The sequence below is a fragment of the Triturus cristatus genome, chromosome 7 (assembly GCF_964204655.1).
Source record: "Triturus cristatus chromosome 7, aTriCri1.1, whole genome shotgun sequence".
In the NCBI taxonomy this organism is placed as follows: Eukaryota; Metazoa; Chordata; class Amphibia; order Caudata; family Salamandridae; genus Triturus; species Triturus cristatus.
Genome location: NC_140590.1, coordinates 1,095,358,571 through 1,095,383,863, shown reverse-complemented (window position 1 = coordinate 1,095,383,863; position 25,293 = coordinate 1,095,358,571). Strand labels below are relative to the sequence as shown.

General features: G+C 40.6%; 1 pseudogene; it reads right to left on the bottom strand.

Annotated features, from left to right (window-relative positions):
- Positions 1 to 24,461, bottom strand: part of LOC146811150 (homeobox protein Hox-D13 pseudogene) — a 30,432-nt pseudogene extending 5,971 nt beyond the window's left edge.
- Between the last annotated feature and the right edge of the window lie 832 nt (positions 24,462 to 25,293).

Genomic DNA, 25,293 nt, shown 5'->3' with positions numbered 1-25,293 from the left:
ACACATGTTATAGTTAGCGGAAATTTTACTGATAAAAAACCAGTGAAATTCCCCCGTTATAGTTAGTGCAGGCAACTATAACTCACGCGACCGCAATCTTCTGCTGATGACATATGTGTCTTTATGAAAAAAAAATATTTGTAATATATGTATAGCTAAAAATGTATGGAAGAAGACATGGGCATATAAGTGTCTAAATACAGTATTAGCATCAGCAGAGGATTGCGGTCGCGTGAGTTATAGTTGCCTGCACTAACTATAACGGGGGAATTTCACTGGTTTTTTATCAGTAAAATTTCCGCTAACTATAACATGTGTGAAACCTATGGTTTTTTCAGTGAATTTATATATATATATATATATATATATATATATATTACCTACTGGCGGTCGCCAGTAGGTAGTTATAGTTAGGACCACGTTTCCATAGGAAATCCGCAACATTCTATTTTGAATAACTTTGGCGCCGGTCGACGAATTCTCGCAAATGTTTCAAAATAGGTGGGGCGCTACGCTCCGCTCCTACCCTAAAAGTCTCGGGGGGATTAATCAAGCGGGGGCTGAGATAAAAGGGGGGTCCCAAAACACGTTTTTCCCATGCATTTTTCCATAGGACCTTTAGACAGGGCTACAGCCTGAACGGCTGAATAGAATTTAATGAAATTTGGCAGAGAGGTAGTCCCCAGGTCAAGGAAGTGCCTTTTGTAGGTTTGGTGTAAATCTGTTCAGTAGAATATGAGAAAATAGCCTTTAAATCAATATATATATCTGAGCCAGCTTACGGTGCGCTTACGGTACGCTTACCGTACGCGTACGGTGGCGTGCGCAAGCGCGATTCTGATTGGCTCTTAGATCCTAGTAAACATTCGAATTCAAAACCAGGAAGCGGCGGCCGCCATTTCGTGTGTTTCACTCAGAAAAAAAAGAGTGATATCTTGAAAAGGGGGCAAGGAGGGGAGTTACAGACCCCCTAACATTTGTAAGGGGGTCAAAGAAGGACAGAAAAGTACAAAGAAAACATTTATTGATTTTAAAAAAAATCGCGGGGTACGCGTACGGTAAGCATCAACGTACGCGTACGGTAAAAAAATAAATAAATAAAAGAAATGAAATGCAGATTTAAGAGTTTAGATATTAGGGGGCTCTAAAAAGAGCCGTTGTGTTTATGAAGTGATTTTTTAGTGGTACCTACTAGTAAGTACCGATGCAGAGTCTAAGGTTCAAGAGGAAGACTCTGTTCCCTTCATCATTGAAGTGCACACCATCTCCTCTATAAATGTCTTGCATGTCATAACGCAAGTTGTTGTGGTAAATGGAACCCATACCATAGTCACGGAGGAAAGCAGAAACAGATTTGTTGACGTGCTTTCTTGCTTTGTCAATCTGCGGACAGAAATGATTGGACCAGTTCCATTTTTGCCTTTGGCATATGTTAGAGAACACAAAGGCAGTTTTAGGGAAAAGTGAAAACAATTGTGCAAAGGTGTCCTTCATAAGCATTTCCAGACCTACCCCAGTCAAAGTGCCTAGGTCATTGCCACCACAGTGCACTATTATGAGGTCAGGGTGTTGGATTTGCATGAAGGATTTCACCAATGGCATCAATTGGTGCCACTTTAACCCTCTCTGACCAATCCATTTAATGTCTACATTTGGCAAAGCAAGGTCTCTCACCATATCTGTTTTCTCTGCATACTTTTCACTCCAGAAGACATAGCTGTGCCCTACAATCCACACTGTGAACATCTTCAAAGGAGAACTGGATGCACTCAGGAGGTGTAATTCAGTAGAATGGTAAAAAGAAATGAAAGACAGTTTGGAAATGGAGGCATACATATTTTTTTCATAAACAAAAGAACTGATTGGCTGTTTCATACCATTCTAGAATAAAAACTAGGCTGTATGTGTAAATTAATAGAAGCATGTTTTGTATTGGTACAGAAAAATGTGTTACCAAAGAACAGTACTATGGATTTGCTGTTAGGTTTGAAAAGTCAAGCACTCTTGCTCTGTGGAATTGAAACATTGTTTGGTGAACTTCTGACCTAACTCCACACAGCAGTGTTCCATGAGATGTTGCTATGGTAGCAGGCAGAAGTCAAGTTGGGGGAAGGGTACTAGGCAGAAGTCAAGTTGGGGGAAGGGTACTTTTGGAAAAGGGTTGGTTTTCAACCAATAGAAATGTGTGATTACATTTGAAAAAAAGGGGGAAGCACTGAGATTTGAAATTAACATGTATATGTGTGGAAAAAGAGAGGGAAAGTTTGCCATTATCTGGTTCTGCTGAGAGGAGAGAGGTGTAAAGAACAGAGATCCTGGCTCTGATAATCTGCTGTTTGAGTGCCACATTTCTTTCACAGCTAACTAATTTTAAAGGTGAGTTTAGAGTTTGAGAGGGGATGTATATGGTAAATTAAGAAATGAATAATAGAAATGGAATTCCTTTTGTTGAAGTTGTGTTTATTATTTTCTGTTTTGGGAGAAATTTAAATGTGAGGACCATGTAAAATAATATGGGCTATGTTTTCACCATAAATTAAGGTGTACTGGTAAAAATAAAGAATACTTTAAGGGTTTGAGGTTGGACTCAGTAATGCAAATACATTCAGCATCACTAAGGCTGGTTGCCCTTGCTGGAGTGTAGGCAGTCACCCAGGTTACACATGGTGGTGGTCTGAAAAAGCAGTTTGGACATGTGCTTTTTTAAGAATCTGAAAAGTGGATTCATAATGTGTCAGTCTGTAAAAGTGTTTATCACTTGCCAAAAAAAGAGTAGTAAGTGTGCTTTCAAATTGGCAAAGAAATTTCGTTTTGTGACAAATGTGAAAACATGACTCTGTGTGCAAATAGGAATTACAGGCAGAGATTTATTGCGTATTGCTCTGGTGATTTCACAGTTGCATTAGATGGAAAGGGGGAGCCATTTTTTAGTGCAGAAGCAGACTCTTAGCACACACCCAGCTGCTTACCCTGTGGAATCATGCACAGTATTCACAAGCGAGTGGGGTTTGAGGTTTCAGTCAGTAATGCAAATACATACAGCATCACTAAGGCTGGTTGCCCTTGCTGGAGTGTAGGCAGTCACCCAGGTTACACATGGTGGTGGTCTGAAAAAGCAGTTTGGACATGTGCTTTTTTAAGAATCTGAAAAGTGGATTCATAATGTGTCAGTCTGTAAAAGTGTTTATCACTTGCCAAAAAAAAGAGTAGTAAGTGTGCTTTCAAATTGGCAAAGAAATTTCGTTTTGTGACTAATGTGAAAACATGACTCTGTGTGCAAATAGGAATTACAGGCAGAGATTTATTGCGTATTACTCTGGTGATTTCACAGTTGCATTAGATGCAAAGCGGGAGCCATTTTTTGGTGCAGAAGCAGACTCTTAGCACACACCCAGCTGCTTACCCTGTGGAATCATGCAGAGTATTCACAAGCGAGTGGGGTTTGAGGTTTCAGTCAGTAATGCAAATACATACAGCATCACTAAGGCTGCTTGCCCTTGCTGGAGTGTAGGCAGTCACCCAGGTTACACATGGTGGTGGTCTGAAAAAGCAGTTTGGACATGTGCTTTTTTAAGAATCTGAAAAGTGGATTCATAATGTGTCAGTCTGTAAAAGTGATTATCACTTGCCAAAAAAAAGAGTAGTAAGTGTGCTTTCAAAATGGCAAAGAAATTTCGTTTTGTGACTAATGTGAAAACATGACTCTGTGTGCAAATAGGAATTACAGGCAGAGATTTATTGCGTATTGCTCTGGTGATTTCACAGTTGCATTAGATGGAAAGGGGGAGCCATTTTTTGGTGCAGAAGCAGACTCTTAGCACACACCCAGCTGCTTACCCTGTGGAATCATGCATAGTATTCACAAGCGAGTGGGGTATGAGGTTTCAGTCAGTAATGCAAATACATACAGCATCACTAAGGCTGCTTGCCCTTGCTGGAGTGTAGGCAGTCACCCAGGTTACACATGGTGGTGGTCTGAAAAAGCAGTTTGGACATGTGCTTTTTTAAGAATCTGAAAAGTGGATTCATAATGTGTCAGTCTGTAAAAGTGATTATCACTTGCCAAAAAAAAGAGTAGTAAGTGTGCTTTCAAAATGGCAAAGAAATTTCATTTTGTGACTAATGTGAAAGCATGACTCTGTGTGCACACAGGAATTGTTTTTAGATATTTAATTGGTGAAGGTGTTATTGTGATTTCCAAGTATACGAAAGGGGTTTATAGTATTTTAAGATTTCTAAAGAACATAAAAAATGTAGTAATATATTTAAATAAAAGAAAGGAATTTTTTTTTAGTTTTTTTCAGGTATTGCTGAAGAGCAGTGAACAAAATTTAAGATGCCTACAAAATCCAGAGTAAAGAAAGACCACAAAAAAAACCTATATTTGAAGACAACTGGAGGACCTAAGTTAGTGGGAGATGCTCATGTTGGGAAAAAGAAAAAATCTTCTGGTAAGCAGACAAAAAATTTTTTAAAGAACATATTCAAAAAAAGGAAAAATGTACAAAATGTCTGTACTGGAAATAATGTTTTCAATAAAAAAGGACAGGAAAAAATTGAGAATTTAGTTAATGCAAATATACCTTCTGCAACTAAAAAGATTAACTTAAACAGAAAAACAGCGTTTAAAGAGATACGTAGAAAAATGTTTCAGAGAAGAATTATGTCCAATTTGATAAAGGATGTGAAGAAATATAAGCAAAAGGCTAAGTTTTATAAGAGAAAAAAAGAAATTGAAGCCATTGCAGCAAAGGCATTAGAATTAAAAAGGAAACTATTCATTTTAATTTTGAATAGGATGCGTACATTAGATAAAATGTTTAATGTACTGAAATCACAAAGCAAAAGGAAAAGAGTAGTGAACAGAACAAACTTTTGTAAAGTGTTTTTAGGAAAATGGATGCATAGTTCAAGTAGTGAACCTTTTTTTAATGAAGAGAGCTATTTTCAAAGTAATAGTTTGCTGCATGCAGTTGACACCAGAGGTCGTGCTTACGAAGTGAAAAATGGTTGCATAATGGAGAAGGAGATAATGGTTCCAAGAGATGAGGTACAAGTGATGGCGGATGAGGCTATGGGGAGACGTCCTAAAGCCCCAGTGTACACTTGGAATTGTAGTAGTATTTGCACTGTGCGTCAGGAATCTATTGATAAATTTCGTGAGTTTCTAAGAGAATATAGTAAAAAAAGTGTAAAACAGAAGATTAAGGTGCTTCAAAGTCTAGATCCATGCAGAGTGAGAGAGAATACTGGTTTGCAGGGTCATTCTCTGGCTTGTCTATCTAGAAAAGTGTGTAATAGTGGTTTCCATCATTTTAGGATGCTGGCTGTTCATCATACTGAAATGAGAAAGTTTGTGAGACGGTTGTATTTTGCTAAAAGTCCAGCAATAAAGTTAGATGAATTGAATAGGGCTCTGTTCCGTGGATCGGTATCAGATGTAGAGAAGGTTGTTGATGAAATTCAGTTTTGTTACTTTGGTCCTGAACAAAACAGTGCAGAAAAGGACACAGTAAATGAGGAAGAAGTGGAAGAGAATGTAGAACCCTCTGTAAGTAAGACATTTAATGATCACATAACAAATTTTGCAATAATCTCTAATGAAAGACCAAATATTACTTGTATTTGTTGCCGCAGAACTTATTATAGAAAACAAACTAGGAATGTTGATCTCTACAGAAAGAGTGAAAATGAAGATAATTATAAGTGGAAGGATTTTGCCACATATATATTTCTTGAAAATTGTTTTCAATTGGGTGAAGATCAGCGTATTTGTAAATACTGTTACAACAAGTTAGAGGAAAATAGAATGCCGACCAGAGCTGTACATAATAATTTAGAATTGGATGCTATTCCTGCTGAACTTTCTGAATTAAATACATATGAGTCTATACTCATTCAATGTGTTCATCTGTTCCAGACCATAGTACGTATGGAGCCCAAAACTGGTAAATTACCTCCTTCAGATTTACTGAGAGGTTTAAAAGGTAGAGTGGTGTATTTGCCCTTGAATTTGAAAAAAAATATGTAAACTATTGATGCGGATACTTTGGAAACTGAACCATTAATTATTCTGGTTAATGGTGTACCTACAAAGAATAAGAAGATTTGGCAGGAGCTGGTAGATGTACGGAAAGTACAAAGAGCAAATTTGTATTTGAAAAGGAATAACAAATGGTATGAATCAATTTATATAGAAGAAGAAGAAGAAGAAGAAGATTTACAAGAAGACACAGAAACACCAACTGGACAAATTGAAAAAGTGGACAAGTCAAAGGAAGAAGAAATTTATGAACATTTTAGCATACATCCTCTTCATTCAAAAGAAGTTATGGGAGACAATATTGATCTGTTTCAGATGAAGAAAGCAAAAGGAACTCCCGTGAGTGTATGGGAGGAGAGCTTGGAAGCTCGATGTTTTCCCCAGCTGTTTCCTAAAGGAAAAGGAGGACGATACGCTGAACGTCCGGAACAGATTCCAGCTTCTGAGTATCGGACTACAAGACTATATGCTGAAGATCCCAGATTTCGACAAAGTATTCCTTATTTGTTCCATCTTTTATTTGAAAGCGACTTGTCTGCACTGTCTTATGCAGTAAATCACATTTTAAAAAGTGGAGTACATTTACAAAGTGTGTCTGCTAAGGATTTTATGGAGAAAGTGCAGCACCGAGATGATCATTTGGAAACACAACTGATCAATCTGATGGCTTGTCAGCGTGGGACAAATGAATATTGGTACAGACGCCATGGTGAATTAAAATGCATGTTACGGAATTTAGGAACACCAACATGGTTCGTTACCCTAAGCTGTGCTGAGTACGCTTGGGATGATTTACTGGATTTTCTACGAGAGGCAAATTCAAACATTAAAAACATCGAATACAAGACAGGAGGAGAACTGTGCTCATTGGATCCGGTTAATGTTTGCAGATATTTCAATCATAGATTTGAGGCTATGATGTCGTTCATCTGCAATAAAAAAAATCCACCTCTAGGAGAAGTAGTGGATTTCTTTTGGAGAAAAGAGTACCAGGGAAGAGGTGCTCCTCATATTCATATGCTGTTGTGGATCAAAGAAGCCCCAAAGTTTGGAACAGATGCTGATGAAGCAGTGTTATCTTACATTGAAGAATATGCAACATGTGCTATACCAAAAAACACAGAAGAGAAAAAGTTAAAGGAGCAAGTTTTACGTTTCCAATGTCATCGGTGTGGAAAATACTGTCGACGGAAATACAAGAGCAAAGATAAATACTACACTAAATGTCAATTTGGATTTCCTAGACCTGTTCTTTCAAATGGAAGAGTAAACAGTTTTATGTCATCTGTGAGACATACTATCACAAGAAAATCACCTAAGAATACCTACAACCTTAAAAGAAAAGAAGAATCAAAAAATATAAATGACTACAACCCAGTCATGTTATCCATGTGGAATGCTAACATGGATATACAGTATGTAGCTGACAATTCCATTGCTGTTGCTCGATATGTAACGTCTTACATTACGAAATCAGAAAAAACAGAATTGAAGGAAATGTGGGAAGAGATTTCTCATGAGAAAACTGTCAGTAAGAAGCTGTACAGTTTCAGTTTGAAGATGTTATCGCATCGAGAAATTGGATCCTACGAATGTTCAGATACGTTATCTTCTGCAAGTCTCTACTCGAAATCAAGAAGAATAATTTGGGCAAGTTTAGGCCTTGCAGCAATGAGAAATCGGGTACTGAAATCTGTTGGAGAAATTGAATATTTGGCCGAGAATGACCCAGAAAGTACAGATATTTTGAAATCAAACATGTTGGACATATATTATCCCAAGAGAAGTCATCATCTGGAGAACATGTGTCTCTATGAAGTGCTGCAGAACTACATTTATTCACGGAAAGCCACAGAAGACATCAACAATGGAAAATATAAAGTCATTGGTGAGGAAGGATGTTTGGTGAAGCAAACAAAAGGAAGTTTGATAAATCACAGGAAGCTGAGTTGCGACACTACTGACAAAAAGGAATTTTACTACTTGGCTCTTTTACAGCTGTTTAAACCATGGCGTACAGAGGATGAACTACTGGGAGAATTTCAAAGCTATGAAGATTCTTTTAATGCTTGCAAAGACAGCATACAATGCAGTACATTCTCAGCTTATCTGCAAATGTTAAATGAAGAAATTGAACAGGAAACTACAATTGCAGCAGAAATAGCTAGAGACAGTTCTCAGGACAGCCAAAGTTCAGGAACACTCACTCAAGATCCCCTAGGACAACCAATCGTTGAAAATGAAGCATCAATAGCCATGAATGAAGTGGAAACGGCTATGAATCAAGCTCAAGAAGAATTTATAGACTTACAAAATTTGGAAAGACAACTGAACAAAGAGCAGCAACAAATTTATGAAGAGATCAGAAACAAAATTGATCACGGATTTCTACATGAAAAAAAAGAATGCTCATGCACATCATTTCATCCAATCAGGATGTATGTAAGCGGACAAGCTGGAACTGGAAAAAGTTTCCTTATAAAAGTCATCAGAAGCTACCTACTGCAAAAAACGGATTCTACTTTGTCTTGTGTGGTTACTGCTCCAACTGGGTTAGCAGCATATAACATAAAAGGAATCACTTTACATCGTTTGCTAATGTTACCAGTGGAGCATGAGAACAAAATACAATACAACAAGCTAACTGGAGAAGCATGCTTGGAAGTTTCAAGAGTATTGAAGAAGATGCAAGTTCTCATTATTGATGAGGTGAGCATGGTATCAAACTTAATGCTTGCCTTTGTGCATTTAAGAATGCAGCAAATTCAGAAGACAGACTATGACGTGTTATTTGGAGGAAAACACGTCATAGTTTTTGGAGATCTTTTGCAACTTACTCCAGTTAAAGGACAACCAGTGTTTAATACTGTGACACATGAAGACACGAAGAAGTCATTGGGAAGCATCGGTAATACAAATATTTGGTCCTTCTTTGAGTACAAGGAACTTACTACTAATATGAGGCAAGCAAACGATGAAGAATATGGAAGTATTCTGAAAGATATCAGAATTGGACTACTCACTGAAGCTGGCACGAAAGCATTACAGAGTCGACTGCTACATAATTTATTTCCAAAGGAAGAAATAGTTGCAGAGAACATATACAAGAACATTGCAGAAAAGAAAAGTGTCATTTGCTTAATGCCAACTCTACGTGAATGCTCAATATTCAATGAGGAGCTTTTGAAATTGGAAATGGAAGATATCAGGAAATTGGAAGCAGTGGACAAAATTGAGGATGGAAGAATTACTGTCACATTAACAGGCACACTGAAAAATAAATTGGATTCACTAGAGAAGAACATTTCCAAAACAGCTGGATTAGAAAAAAATCTATATGTTTGCATGAACTGTAGAGTATTTTTAAGGAGAAATTTGGATGTTGAAAAAGGTTTAGTTAATGGAGCTATGGGAAGAGTTGTGGGTTTTATTAATTATCAGAAAAAAGATGGAATTGAATGTTTAAAAATAAAATTTGATCAGATAGAAGAAGTAAAAGACATTTGTCGTTGTTCAGTTCGTTTCATGCTTGTGAAAGACTTATATGTACGTAGGAAGCAGTTTCCATTTTCTCTAGCATATGCTGTAACTATTCACAAGTCTCAAGTATTGACTGTAGATTGTGCATTTGTGAACATTGGTTCAACTGTGTTCAAAGAAGGTTTGGCATATGTTGCTTTGTCACGAGTGAAAACATTATCAGGATTATTCATGATAGACTTTGATGACTCAAAAGTTAGTGCTGATGCAAATTGTGTAAAGGAGTATAATAGATTAAGAAGAAGCTATGCTCCTCATTTACGTCAGTATCCTGTGTTGGAGAAACGTGTAGTTTCTCGTAAAAGGAGAAATGAGAATATCTGTAATGAAGATGTAGAGAGGAGGAAAAAAAAGAGGAGTGATGTAATTGCAAGCAAAAAGAAAAAGGAAAATGAAGAACAGGTTGTAGGATGTCATTTTGAAAATAGCTCTGGTGTCAACTGCTACGCAAATGTAGTGCTGAATGTTGCATTTTATCTGGAAAGTGTGCAAGAGCAGATAATAGTAAATCAGGGAAAAAGATTCTGTTCTGAGTTGAGTCTCCTTTTTCAAAAGCTGAGTAATGATAAAACTCAAATAGAAAGTGCTACTGAAATTAGAAAACTTTTAGATGTATGTTCAGGACGAACACAGTTTTCTCAAAATGTACAGCAAGACGCACAGGAATTCTTGATGTTTTTTCTTCAGGTACTGGAAGAAGAAGGGGTTCCCATTGAAAATTTATTTGGTCTCTCTTATAAATGGGAACATAGTTGTGAAAACTGTTATAATATATGTGGCTCTAATGTTGATTCTGAAAGGCTTATTTATTTAACATTGCCAGAAAGTAAAACAGTCACTTTTGCTAAATTAGTTAAAGATGTTAATCATAGCATGGAATGCAGTGAGTGTCAATCTGACATGTTTTCAACGTTAATTTTAAAGGAATACGGACAGTATGTAATTTTAATGATGCAACGCTGTAAAGCTGATGGTTCAAAATTAGATACTTTAATAAAGAAGTTTACAGGACAGCAATTATCAATTTCAGGAAAAACTTTTGTAACAGTTGCAATAATTTTCCATGATGGACCTACTGTAACTTCTGGTCATTACACAGTGTATCTTAAATGTGAAAAAGGCTGGACACTGTGTAATGATTCCCAATTGTTTTTTAAGCAACGTTTGCCTTTTGATTTAGCAAATTCCTATCTAATCTTCCTGAAACCTAAATTTTAGAGAGATTTGGCAACATCTGGACAAAACATTTTTACCATTTTATTGGATTACCATTGGAATTTACAAATAAAAAGATTTTACAAATTATCATTTGGCCTAATGGAAAGGTAACCAATTGTAATGTGGAATTTTTCAATTTTTTAATGAAACTTTGGATATCCAAAACTTTAGAAAAAATCGGTAACATCTGCACAATTTAAATTTTGGAATGTTATTGGATTGCCATTGGAAATTTATTCAAAAAAGATTTTTAAAATTACTATTTGGCCATGCGGAAAGGTAAACAATTCTATTGTGGACTTATTTAATCATTAATAAATCTTTCGGAAACCAAAATGTTACAGAGAATCGGTGAGATCTGTACAATTTAAACTTTAGATTTTTATTGGATTACCATTGGAAATTTAATCAGAAAAGAATTTTAAAATTACTATTTGGCCTAAAGGAAATGGAACCAGATGTATTGGGGAGTTATTTGAGATATATTTTTTTGATTATACTTCTGAAACAAAAATATCAGACGGTATTTTAAAGAAATAAGTATTGATATTAGATGATATTTTTTAAGAATATTATGCATTTCTATAAAGTTATGTTTATGCAAAAAGAGATTGTGGGCTTTTTAAAACAATCTTTGAGATTGTTAATTTTTTTTTTTGCCCGCTGTTAAATGATGAATGAAATTGCTTTCACAATTTATAGTGAAATGCAATATATTCTGAAAACAGCAAAAAAAAGGCAAATATTTTTTTTGAAAAATATGTAAATATGTGTACTGTATTATAAAATGTTTTATTAAATATTAATACTTTTTTCTTTTTTTTCAGATTGAGATAGAAAATTTTCGAAAACTAGAACCATTTGTAAAGCAATTAAAAAAAAAATTAAAAAAAATAATATTTTTTTGAGTGGGTATGGTAAGTTAAAAATTTCATGGTCCATTTTTTCCACTTCTCCACAATCACATTTTCAGTTTTTCATTGTAGTCTCTCAAGGACCTTGTAATGTGATAATTGATTTTTAGTGTTTTTTTAAAAAAAAAAAAAATTATTACGCGTACCGTACGCGTACGGTAAAAAAAAATCAAAAAAAAGTTTTACAAAATATATAAAAAAAAGTTGAAAGGTAAGGTTGGCTCTTAAAAGAGCCGTTGTGTTCATGCAGGGACAGAGGAAAGAAAGAATGGGAATATTAGACGGTACGACAAATGTGCTGATCTATTTTATTGTTCACTAGGGAAATACTGGTCTCCCTATAACAAATTAGATCATGACAAGTGGCGCACCGTATTTCAACCCTCAGAAACCGAGGGTTAATTTCCAGAGGACGAGAAAAAGGAGATGCTCCCCCCACAGATGAAGGGCTCACCTGACCTGCCGAAGATGGACTCGGCCCTGCAGATGATGGTCCAGGCTGAGCTGCTGTGGATGTGCTTGGTTGACTTACTGAAGGGTTACCTTCAGTATGTCGAGCATGTGTTATTCTGTGTACATCCTTAAGGTGTCTCAACATGGTGTGATTCCCGAAGGAATACTTCTTGTTGGGATTCCCTCTTGAAAGTACACGCTTACACAGCTTACAAGTCACTAAGGGTGCATTTACCTTTTTCTTGCCCTCTGGAAAAATAAAATACTCCCATATGAAACAGGTCTTTTGTTTCCTCGTTCTCTGCCTCAAGGTAGTGCTGCTAGCCTCACTCTCAGAAGGGCTCTGCTGTTCTGCCATCGTATCACAAAGACAACCCAGCTCCTTCTCCTAAGGGATCACAAGCAGAAATGAGGGGAATGGGTGTGGTGTAGGAGAGTTCTAGAACTGAAATTTGTAAAAACCAATCAAAAGTCTTGTTTCTTGATCACATGACCTACCGTACGCTTACGGAGCGCTTACGGTGCGCTTACGGCAAAAGTACGCATGCGCGTAAAAAAGACACGCGCACGTGCGCATGCGCACAACAGGCACGCCCCTTTACTTCCGCATAACGTGCACGTGCAGCGTACGCGCTACGCGCTGTGCGCGCGTGACGTGCGTATACGCAAATTGCGTAAATAAACGCAAACAGCGTAGAAATCTAACGTAATTAAAGCAACACGTGCGCTTACCGTACGCGTACGTTTAAAAAAAAATAAAAAATAAAAAAAAATGGAAAAACAAAAAAAAAGTTATACTAATAAATCTTACCTGTTTATTTTATAAAAATGGTAAAAAAAAACATATTGTAGAATTTTTAAAATTTAACCATAGTCTTTAAAAAAGGATAGAAAATTAAAATAAAAATATGTAAAAAAAAAAGAAAAAAAAAAAATAGCATTTTAAAAACCTTGCAAATTCACTGAAAAAACCATGGGTTTCACTCACGTTATAGTTAGGAATTAGCATTTAAAAAACCTTGCAAATTCACTGAAAAAACCATGGGTTTCACACACGTTATAGTTAGGAATTAGCATTTAAAAAACCTTAGAAATTCAATGAAAAAACCAAAGGTTTCACACATGTTATAGTTAGCTGGACATTTCACTCGTAAAAAAACATTGAAATTCCCCCGTTATAGTTAGTTCAGCTAACTATAACTCGCGCGCCCGCAATGCACTACTGATGACGTCACATATTACATCACTCATGACATGGTCACTGACATCACTCATGACATCACTGATGACATCTCAAATGACATCACTGATGACATCACTGATGACATCATCCTTGTGATAGAGTGGCAGACCTCCTCTTCCCCTAATATAACCATTGAAACACACATTCAAAAATAGAAACTAAAATGTTCAAAATAATGAACAAATCAATATTAGTTACAACAACCTATTCAGTAATTCTAAGAACCACATACACATACAGTCATTCACCAACAGTCCTCTACAGTCACTCATACATGTACTCACTCATCATATGTACTCACACACCTATACATCCTGTTACACAACGCCACTCATCCATAGAGTTACTCACACACATAGTCACTCATGCTAATAAAGAATCAAACATCCATTTACTTGCATATACAGTTATACACACACCACCACACTTACTTCTACAGAAACTTACACATACTTAGTCTTTTAAACAATCACTTATAGAAACACATACTTATTCATACAGGAACTCTTCCAAACTCTCACTCTCACATATACTCACTTATATACACCAATAGTCACATATACTAGTTTAAAACATATGTAGTTACTCATAAAGACACTATAGAGACAGTCATTCACTCACTAACACACCCATGCACACACTCATCCAACCATACAGTCCTGCACACATGCTGTATTCAACACATACAAACAGTGAGTCACTCATTCATGCACCTATGCACTAAGTAATACCCCCCACCGAACCATACAGAAACTCAGACACTCATACTGATAAAAAACCAACTAATAACCTATATAGACACTCATGTAGCTACTCACCAACCCATGCAGCCACTTATACACAAAGTAAGAAACTGATACAGATATTTAAATATTTAAAGATTACTCAGTAAGCCATGTATTCACTATGATACACTTAATCAGTCAGTTACACAAATTTTTTTTTTTAAAAAAAGCATCCATTTAGACACTTATATACCCATTTATTCTTCCATTGACCTTGAGATATACATAAATATAAAAAATATTTAATTTTCAGAAAAACACACAATCACTGGATGATGTCATCAGTGATGTCATCAGTTATGTCATTTGAGATGTCATCAGTGATGTCATGAGTGATGTCAGTGACCATGTCATGAGTGATGTAATATGTGACGTCATCAGTAGTGCATTGCGGGCGCGCGAGTTATAGTTAGCTGAACTAAATATAACGGGGGAATTTCAATGGTTTTTTACGAGTGAAATGTCCAGCTAACTATAACATGTGTGAAACCTTTGGTTTTTTCATTGAATATATATATATACATATATAAACATGAAATGATTTAAAAATCTTTAAACTTAAATTTCCCACTCCAGTGTGTGCAACAGTAGGGAAAGTGTTAGATAGTGGAGGGACGCACGCAGAGAGACAATACTGCAATGTCCTGTTAGATGACCTGTGTTGATTGAGCCAGTACTTTTAGTCAGTCATTTTAATGTGTTGTGTGCAGCCCATACTTTAAAATAACCTACACCTTACCACCGGCATTTTTAAAATTGTGATTCTCCCTCAGCGTTATTTGCACATATATGTTTTTTAAAACGCGTCATTTGCACATTTATGTATTTTAAAACATTGCCATTTGCACAAAGATTTACCTGAATTCGGTCCTGAGTACTTGCCGTGACCGGTTGCTCCTCCCCGTTCCACCGCGGGTGTCGTCCCGATTGATGTGGAGGGAGTTTGCTACTTCCGGTGCACGGCAGTCAGCGCTCTAGTTGTTGCATTTCTACACCCTTAAAACGGATGCCCTGGCTAACGCCCAGCGGACGTGCGCAGAGAGACAATACTGCAATGTCCTGTTAGATGACCTGTGTTGATTGAGCCAGTACTTTCAGTCAGTCATTTTAATGTGTTGTGTGCAGCCCATACTTTAAAATAACCTACACCTTACCACCGGCATTTTTAAAATTGTGATTCTCCCTCAGCGTTATTTGCACATATATGTTTTTTAAAACGCGTCATTTGCACATTTATGTATTTTAAAACATTGCCATTTGCACTAAGATTTACCTGAATTCGGTCCTGAGTACTTGCCGTGACCGGTTGCTCCTCCCCGTTCCACCGCGGGTGTCGTCCCGATTGATGTGGAGGGAGTTTGCTACTTCCGGTGCACGGCAGTCAGCGCTCTAGTTGTTGCATTTCTACACGCTTAAAACGGATGCCCTGGCTAACGCGCAGCGGACGCGCGCAGCGGACGCGCGCAGCGGACGCGCGCAGCGGACGCGCTGGCGGCACGGCGCGGCGAAGGCGCGCCAAAGGCAAGCCCGTCTGCGCCCGTCCGCGACCAGTCTGCGGCCGGGGCCAGGCATGCTGCTCGTGGTGGTACAGATAGGGAAAGGATCGTGTGGTCTCGAGATGATCTGTGGAGGCTTAATACAGACGCCGTGTGCTGCACTCACAGGTTTGACCCAAGATCTTTCCCCCTCGCTCACATCTGCGGGACGTGTGGGAAATCCTTTGGTGTGTGGGATAATGGAGAGGAGAAGGGGCTCTGTAAGTCCAGACCGCTCAGTAATAGAAGTCTAAGAGCGGGGCTGTTGAACTGCAGATCCCTTTCAAAGCATGCCAATGATATCTGGCTGCTATTGGAAGGTCATGACTGGGATGTTTTATTTCTGACTGAAACTTGGCTTAGTGAGGATAATGTGACTGCAATAGCTTTGGCAGTACCCCTGGGCTACACAATGTGTCTCGCTAACCAAGTGGGTGGAAAAAGAGGTGGAGGGGTAGCTGCTATATTCAAAGAACAGTTCACATTAACATCCTCTGCCCCTATGTTGATCGCGGGTATGGAGGGATTACATTTCTGCATTCAGGTGGGCTCTCAGACCTCCTTAGCAGGGCTAGTTATCTACCGCCCTCCTGGTGGGAATGATTCTAATCTTATTGCCCTGTTGGACGTGATAGTGCAGTGCTCCCTCCTTACTTTCTTGTAGTGGGGGATTTTAACATCCATATGGACAGAACGGACTGTGCCCAAGCAGAGATACTAAGGGCCACTCTGAATGCTGCTAATCTGAGTTTAATCAATGAGGGCCCCACACACAGAGCGGGTCACACACTCGATCTCATCCTCTCTAATATTGAAAAGGTGACGATGGAAGAGACCCTGCCATTACTCTGGTCAGACCACCTGCTTAAGCCTTTTTTAATAAATCTGGCAGCTGACAGACCAATGCCAAGCAAGCGAGTTTTTATGAGAAGACAATGGACGAAGCTAGTCCCTACCGCTATGGGCCCAGTGCTGGCGCAGAACAAACCCACGTTAACTCTGAATGCCAACACTGACGCTCTGCGGTTTCATCACTGGATTGGGAATATGATTTCGTCCATTGCTCCAGCTAAACGCGCTGTGTCTAAGAGTGACTCGCCTTCTGCTCCATGATTCTCACAGGACCTTAGAATTGAGAAGGCAAAATGTAAACGGTTAGAGAGGCTGTGGAGGGTAAACTATGGGACCCAGGAAAGAACACAATATAAGGTGGCTTCCCATAAATTTCAGAAGGCGGTTAGAAAGGCAAAAAAACAGTTTTTTGCAGTTTCGATTGAACAGGCAGAACATTCCAGCAAGGAAGTCTTCAAGGTGGTTCAGTCCTTTTTTAAACCCAGATGTATTGAAAGGGAGATACCGCCTTCGGTCACTCTCTGTAATAAAATCTCGGACTTCTTCGACCAAAAGATTATGCGTGTTTACGACTCATTCAGCCCAGAGGTAACAACGGAGAAAACAGATCAGTTTGTCAAAGTGTTGACAAGCGGTCCGTTAACCTGCTTCCAACCAGTAACTCTGTCCGCGGTCATGCAGGAATTAAGGTGCTGCAAGTCGGGCTCGCCGGACGACCCCTGACCCCCAAAATTGTGGTGCACAATGGCGGATTTTGTGGCCCCTTTTCTACAACACGTTTGGAATACGTCCATTTTCTCGGGGGTCTTCCTAGATTTATGGAAACATGCTACCCTCCTCCCACTAAAGAAAAAGCCTAATGGATATCCTAAGGATCTCAGCAACCTTCGCCCTATCTCCCTACTGGCTGCCCCGGGCAAGATGCTGGAGAAAGTTATCCAGCGGCAGCTTAGCAAATATATAGAGGACAACAAGATTCTGCACGAGACACAGTCAGGCTTTAGACCCGGCTTTACCACCGAGACAGCTCTGATCGAGGTGGCAGAGTCAATAAGATGGTCGTTGGATTCGGGAGACTCAGCTTTGCTGGTGCTCCTGGATCTGTCGGCAGCTTTTGACACCGTCGACCACGCAAGGTTGATGATGCGATTGTCAGAAGTGGGCATACAGGATCAAGCGCTGGACTGGCTACACTCATACTTGTCCCAGAGAACCCAGAAGGTGGCCCTGGGGACCGCTTCCTCTACACCCAAGCCGTTATGCTGTGGTGTACCTCAGGGCTCGGCGCTCAGTCCACTATTATTCAATATCTATATGGCCCCACTCTTTACGCTTATTGCTAACTGGGGGGTCAAGGCAGTATCCTATGCCGATGACACCCAGCTTGTGTTTCCATATGCAGAGGTGTCAGAGGCAGCCCTCTCAAGTTTTAAAGGCTGTCTTTATGATGTGGCGCGCTGGATGAATACTAATAAATTAAAGCTCAATGCCGATAAAACTGAAGTGCTTTTCTTTGGCAAAGGCACCCCGCCCCCCTCTGAGCTCTGGTGGCCGATGGCAATGGGCCCCCCCCCCCCTTCCCCCAGTCCCTCGGCAAAAAATCTGGGAGTGCGTTGGGACAACAATCTGTCCTTTGTCTCAAACAGCTGATGGGTTGCTGTTTGGGTAAACTTAGGAATCTTCGCAAAATCTTGCGACTTCTTCCGGTGAACTGCAGGAAAACGGTAATCCATGCGACAGTCACATCCAGATTGGATTACGCGAACGGCCTGCTCCTGGGCTTGCCCAAATACTTAACTCAACGTCTGCAAGTGGTCCAGAATGCGGCTGCGAGACTGTTAATGCATATTCCATTCAAGCACTCTGTCTCTCCGCATCTTCGATCACTTCATTGGTTACCAGTAGCCCACAGGATCAAATTCAAGGCACTTACGCTAGCCTTCAGATCCTTGTTTGGCTCGTGTCCAATATATTTGAGGGATCGGCTGCCAAGATACACGCAGTCTCGCTCTCTTCGCTCCAACTGCCGGATCCAGCTAGCAGTCCCTCGAATAAAAAAGGCTCGTCTGGGTGGTAGAACGTTTTCGGCCAATGTAGCGATGCTTTGGAACTCACTCCCCCCTGAGCTCCAACAGGCCCCCACTGAATCTCGTTTTAAAACAATGTTGAAAACCTGGCTCTTCACCCAACCTCGCTAATTGACTTGAATTTCGGTATATGTTTCTCTGCCTGCGTTTAGCACCGGGACACCTGCTTGTGAGGTAGCTGTTCGCGCTCTATAAAACTCTGTATTATTATTATTATTATACAATTTACTATTCTCACTCCAGTCAGTAAATTAGTAGGGAAAGTGTTTAGTTGTGGAGGGGTAAAAATTACTATTTCCACTCCAATAAGTGTAACTGTAGGGAAAGGGTTGAATAGTGAAGGTGTAAAAATTACTTTTCTAACTCCAGTGAGTGCAACAGTAGGGCAAGTGTTCGATAGTAGAGGGATAAAATGTATTATTCACACTTCAGTGAGTGCAACAGTAGGGAAAGTGTAGGATAGCAGAGGGGTAAAGACTACTATCCCCACTCCAATGAGTGCATAAACAGGGAAAGTGTTGGATAGCGGAGAGGTAAAAGTTACTATTCTCACTCCAGTTAGTTCACAATTAAAAACAAACAAAATATCAACAAAATAAAAATATATTTTATAAAAAGTAAATGCAAAAATATAAATATGTTAAAAATAAAACTCTATTTAATATTAAAAAAAATATTAAAATAAAAGCATAACATAATGTTAAATACGTATCATAAATACCTACAAATATTATATTAAATAAAATAAAAAAATTGTTTTTGAACAAATAATATATTTCTATTTAGAAATTATTTATTAAGAACAATATGAATTATTACATAAATTTTGTCTATTTACTTCGAACCCTAAAACACTACAATACCCACAGCCCACATCGAAAAAATGTATTTGCATAATTAACAATCAATTAAAAAATTTTAATAATTAAAAACAAATTAAAACACATAAATTGTAATTACCTTCTCACCTTTTGCACCTATAATCCCCACAACCCACACCTAAAATTAAACTGAAAATAAATCAATTACACAATTAAATTTTTTTTTCAATTAAATAACTAATAGTATTTAATAATTAATGATAAAATAAATAAAATTAATTTACTCTCCTCCCTTCATCCCCATAAACACAAACCCACACAAAAAAAATAATTAAACAATTACTCTAATTATCAATTAATTAATTTATATTAAATATCAACTAATCATTAATTAAAAATACATTACTTTCTACCTTTTAGCCCTAAAAACCACACAACCCACACCTAAAATTAATTACACAATTACCATAATTATGTGTCAATTAAATATTTAATATTAATTAACAACTCATTTTTAATTAATTAAAAATAAATTACTTCCCACCCTTTACCCCTATAAACCCCACAACGCCCACCTAAAACTTACCAGAAAAAAATAAAAACACAATTAACATTATAAATTCTCAATTAAAAAAATCAGTAAATATATTCATTAATTTATTATATTTAAATTACTTCCCACCCTATTCCCCTATAAACCACAACCCACTACAGAACTAAAAAACACAAATTGTAATTAAGGTAAAATTTATAACTACTAGAAATGTAACACATATATTAAAAAACATAAGCAATACCTCTACAAAACATACATCACATTCATATAAAATATATACTAATGAAAAAATAAATGTTAAACAACTATATATTTGGAAACAATTTCAATGACTTCTATAGATTTTTTAAATTAATATTTCTTACCTTAAAGTTGATTTTCTTGAGCACAATATTTTTGCTGTCGATATTTCTGAGACACAATATTTAAAACTCTGTATTAGTGTAAATCGACATTTCCAACTCAATATTTTGACTGAATACCGGAGGTGAGAGAGTGCTGCTCAAGACCAGAGCTGGAGAGAGAAAAGCTGGCAATATGGGAATCTGAAACTCCTGCTCTAAATCCAGGCTGTTTTGAGCTGGGCATGCTCTCACCTTATAGCGACACTGCCTTGCATCAAACCTTTCTGCCTAGCTGTACAAAATAGGCCAACTTGATATCCCAGTGCCTAGAGTGTCTGGCAAGGAGATCTGTGCCTAACTATCTGGTCATCCGTCTGGGTCAGATTGATATGTTTCCTAACCTAGGCCTAAGTAGCAAAGTGACCTTATACCTACATTTGTCCTAACTTGCTCTGCATAACAGTTCTAGCAATGACCCATCACCCAGTTATGTGCTGAATAAATATCAATTGCTTTCCTTGAAACTATCCTAATTTATTATGCAAGAGGATTCTTACCATCATATCTTAAATCCCCTGTACATGACAGACATAAAAGGATTACCATACTCTGTACAAAAGTCATCATTATCTTCATCCTCGGGTGACAGGGCTACTTTGCACATTTACAATTTTTCATTTAGGCTTATCTACATAATCGTTCTCGTGACATATCAATTGTAGTTGAACCCCCAAGGCTACATTTTTACTATAAACAGCACCTTCACTAGGTAGAGAGAGGAGACACTCCTACGCTGACACTAACATGGAGGTCCCTGCATGATGAAGCTTCAACACGCAGTGGTTTGACATCCCTTGCGGGGTGTCCAACTCCTGACCAAGATGGGGTCCTTCATTCTCTGGGTTGGCTCTTTTCTAGGGGATACTTGGCTTCCCACCCATCCATATGCTAGGTACTCTATGGTAGGGTCTGCATCGCAGGAGTACAAAGAGATTACTGTTTTTATAAATGCCAGCATATATTCATGGCTTTAGCACCAGGGGGGAAATGTATCCGCTTTTCACTTTTTTGGTACTTGTAATGTCTTACGTTTGCTTCTTTCTACTGATTGTTGCATCATATATGTTTTATATTAGAATGGTGCAGGTTCAATAAATGCTTAATTAAAAATGTCCCCAACGTTTACTCTGAGACTAAGGGGCTCATTAGGATGGCAGACAGACTGGAGTCCGTCCGCCATCCTGGTGTAAACTGGGACCATCTACCATGCATGCGGGGGTCCCGCACACTGGATCAGGATGCGACTGCCACCGTGGCGGTTAGATCCTGCATATTAACATTAAGGCGGTTGATGCTGACAGCAGCACCCGCCGCAATGCTAAAATGCAATGTTGTGCATATCTCAGCACTACTCACCACCTAGTGCTGTGAAATGTAGGTGGGTGCCATGGGTACCCCCCAAGTGGACCCTTGCCTCCCCCAAAACAAGGGGGGCCTGCAACAGGCCACCAAACCCAATACCCACCAGCCTTTCCATGGCGGTTCCACTGTCATGGAAAGGCTGTCTCCAGCCATCATCGAAATTTGGCGGACGGTGACTGCTAGGATTGCCTGTGGTGGTTCCGTGGTGGACGGTCTTTGCGACAGCCAAGGTCGCTGTGAGATTTCCCGCGCCATCCTAATTTGGCTGGGGAAACTCACGGTGGGCGTATGGAAGGAACGCCACCGCATGGCTGGCGGTGGCGGTCCTTCGTCCATCGCAATTTACCGCTAAGTGAGCACAATTGACTGAGCAAAAAGTACTGAACTGTTTCCACGATCCCTGAAGAGTCAAGGGTTGTCATGTTCAAAGGTTGCCATTGATATAATGAGTTAATAAGTATGCTTTCAATGGGCCCAATATGTTCTTAGACCACACATCTGAGATAATAGTGGAATAGTAGAGTTCCAGTTGGTCCTTGTAGTATATCATATCATAGAACAAGGTCCTCACAGTAGGTTTGCGATTCCTATCAATCACAAATGACACACGCCTCTTTGCCAACAGTAGTGCCATCGATGTGAACCATCACACAGTGAATGGAGTACCCTTAGTATAGCCCCTAAAACATGAATTACTTTGCCCCAGTACCTAGCGATCAGTGGGCATGCTCAGAACAGGAGCAGGAAGCCCACTTCTAGCATGTTACATCTTACACACCAGACGTGGGGTGTAATTTGTGAGAAAAAAGGTTGAGGACAATATTGTTTGTCTGGTGAAAAAATACCGATAGGTCCTCAATTTAGCTACAACAGTAAGACCACTCTTTATCCATAATTATATATCCCAGGTCGACATCCCAAAGCACATTGATACTAGGCCTTAGTGTTGAGGCCTCGGCCTGTATGGAGGAGTATAGATTTGTTACCAGTTGTCTATCCGACTGTCCTTTTAAGAACATGGCTAATATTTTTACTTCATCACTTCCTCAGGAAACAGAGGGTAGTGCTCCCTGCTCAATGCCCGAAGGCAAAGTAGGTGAATATGCCCATGAGGGAACAATCAGCTGTTGGGCAACCTAAAATTAGCTGGTAGGGAGTAGCTTCCTCAGTAAGTGTATCCCCCATTTAGTCAACCCCTGCAAGATAACATTACCTTTAGTCAGCAGTATTAAATGGAATTGATGCAAGTATTGTTCAGGGGACGGGGGGCGCTAGAGAGCGCGCACGCAGAATGGCCGCACTGCTGTGAGGCTCCTGCAGCCTGGAACTCAAATCCGTAATTTATCCTGTCTAAACCGCTGCTCCCGCGACCGAAACTACCCGTGGCTGTTGAAGGTGTTTTGCTGCTGCTTTGGTGAAAGTTGGAGCCCTGTGCGTCCAGCTGCGGCGGAGTTAGCGGCGGCGGTAGCCGGAAGGGGAGCTCAGCAGACGTGGGGCGGAGCGAGCCGCCCGGCGTGTGATCCACGCAAGTCCGAGGCTCACCACGAGGCAAGTGGGCCGTGCTGGGGACCCGCGTTGGCGGCACCTTGACGACTGTGCGGATGGCGGAGAGGTCGCTGAGAGAGGGGGAGGCACAGCCGGACACTACCCCCCTGCTATGAGTCACGTTGCTGCGTGAGCATTATCTGTGCACCCGGGGCCCTGTGCGGAACGGCGCCATCCGAGGGAGAAGCATATCTAAAACGGTGCGGTGGGGGCTCTGGAGCAATGACGACGAGATACGACCTGCTCGACGGGTAGCGGGCAGGGTGGACGGCGGTGTACCCTGCCCTGGTCTGGCCGACCCGCTCACGCGAAGGCCAGCGCTGAGAGCCCGTGTGGGTGGGGCGCTCCCCCCCCTCCCCCTGCTGCCAGAGGAGGACGAGAAGGTGTCCGAGACTGCGCCCACCCGCCGGGGTGGGCGGCTGTGAGGTGCCTGGGCCGGTGAGGGAGACTCGGAGACTCACCGCCTCGTGGCCATCTGCTGGGACTCGACGAGTGCTGGGCTCATCTCTTATGTGCCGGTGCCTGGCTGGCCTCTCTCCCGTGTGCCGGCCTGCTGTTTAGAGGTTCGAGGGAGGCGACACGCTACGGACGCTGCGACCCTGCACCCTGCGACCTGCGGGGCATTTCGCTCCATTTGCCTGGCACGGCATCGTTGGATATTGGGGTCCCGGCGGCCGGTTCTTCCTCTGGGGGCTGTGGTGGTGGATGCCTCTTACCTGCATTTTGCTCCCTGATCGGGGGAGGCTGGTTCGGACCCGCCAGTGACCTGGTACTCACCACTGAGGTCGCGCTGTGTGCGGTCCGGGACTTCTGGGCCCGCCTGTGCCCTTGAGGATAACAGAAGCCGGCATACTGAGACCTGGTTCAGCACCCACGATGGGCAAGCAGGACAGCCGGCAGCCTAAGCTCACGTTTGACCCCCCGGCGACCAAGAAAGGGGTGCGAGGTGCGCAGGACCCGGGAGGCGCCCAGAGCTCGCCCGCGCCCGAGGCGAGTTCCTCCTCCCCGGCCACAGACCTACAACACCTAATGCAAGAGATGAAGCAAGGTTTTGCTACAATTGTGGACAAAGTGGACCGGCTATCGTCCAGAATGGACGCCATCGCGCAGAAAATAGATATCCATGAAGAGAGGATTGCGGAAACTGAGCGGAGGATATCCGATAACGACGATACCACAGCCACCCACACCACGCAGCTTTCCAGAATGGATAATGTCTTGAGACTTATAGCTGCAAAGAATGAGGAGTTGGAAGCCCGTAGCCGCCGCAATAACATCCGCGTGGTAGGGATTCCAGAATCCACCAATACAGGGCGCATGGAAGACTACGTGGAAAAGATCCTCCTGGCCGCCGTTGGTTCCGACGCCTTTTCTAAGCAATTTATCGTTGAGAGGGCACACCGCTCTCTTGGGCCATGGCCGAAACCGGGAGCTCCTCCTAGACCCATCATTGCACGGCTACTAAACTATAGAGACCGGGACACGGCGTTGCGAGCGGCTCGCACGGCTCAGACACTTTCGTGTGATGGGGTCAACTTTACCGTTTACCCAGACTTCACGCCTATCGTGCAAGAACAGCGGCGTAAATTTCTCGATGTTAAAAAGAAACTGAGGGCCCAACAAATTGATTATGCACTACTCTACCCGGCTAAATTGAGAATTACCCACCAAGAACGGCAGCACTTCTTTACAAACCCGCAGCAGGTAGAGGAATTTCTTAAGGCTCTGAAGAATGGGCGTACAGAGAGGTCTGCTGGTGGCGAGGAAGATCGTGAAGATGAACACTAGCTATGAGGGTGTGTTTTTGTGCTAGATGGATCTGCGAACTCAGGAACTATTGTCATATGCTTAATACAGATGCGAGCCCAAGGGACATGCAAGCATGAAGACGCTGTGACTGTTTGGAACTTCTTTGGTCGGATGTGGGACAGCGGT